Below are 1,022 nucleotides of genomic sequence, written 5' to 3' on the forward strand. Positions count from 1 at the left end.
GGTCTCAGTGCCACCCTTCACCTCAAAAGCAATAGCCAGAGCACCAGGAGGGTGCTCGACATCGCCATCGTACCTTTGCAAGTCTTGCCACCTATTTTCAAATGCAGACATTTCCTATTTCACCTATTTCCACAGACATGGAGCCACATAAATTGACTTTTTGTACAATGTCCATCTGGGAGGTCAGTGAAGCAATACTCAGCTGCTGATCAGGCCAGTCAAGACACTCAACCTGTCACTGGCAATTTAATGAATTACAAATCAAAGCAAATTCACAGCTCTTAATGTGATTCAGCTAGTTTGCCATCTCTTACCAGGACTACCCAAATCCAGATGTTCAGGAAAATTTTGCCCAGACTCCACCAAAGCCCCAAGACATTTCTGAAGGAGAGCCATGTTTCTTATTATTCTTCCAGGGTTAGATTACCCTGCACTGCAATGCTTCCCAGCAGCAAAAGCAATGCTACCAGGGCTCAGAACAGCTAAAGTCAGTGCATGATGTTTTTTTTTCTGGGCAGCTTAGGGTAAAATTACCCAATAGAAAACTACTAAAATGAGTCTATCCTTTCAGTTTTCCAGTATCACCCCAAAACACTTCCTTCTACATAAAAGAGGTTATAAGTTAAGGAACAAGAAATTTCCTTATTATTGAAGACAAAATCTATAAGCTGCAAGTTGTCATTTATATTTTCCTATAAGTTGCCTTAATTGCAGCAGGAAAAGTTCTCACATGATTCCTGCACCATGTAAAGGGAGATGTCCACAAGCAACACTCCCACAAAATAAGGGTCTCCTACTGGTAGATAAAAGCTGAAATTTCTTTTCAGTGCAGGAAACAGTTTTATAAGCTCCTCTAACAGTAACTTAATTCTGAAAGGATCAAAAATTGGTGGAAATACAGAGAGCACATTTTCTGTACTTCCTGCCACCCCAAGGATTATGCAAAGAAATCAGCATCTGCCACAGCATTGCATGCTGGCCCACAAAACCGAACACAGCCAGCAGATGTAATCTGAGGCTCA

Source organism: Chaetura pelagica, unplaced genomic scaffold (assembly GCF_000747805.2).
Source record: "Chaetura pelagica isolate M959 unplaced genomic scaffold, ChaPel_1.0 scaffold83, whole genome shotgun sequence".
Taxonomy (NCBI): Eukaryota; Metazoa; Chordata; class Aves; order Apodiformes; family Apodidae; genus Chaetura; species Chaetura pelagica.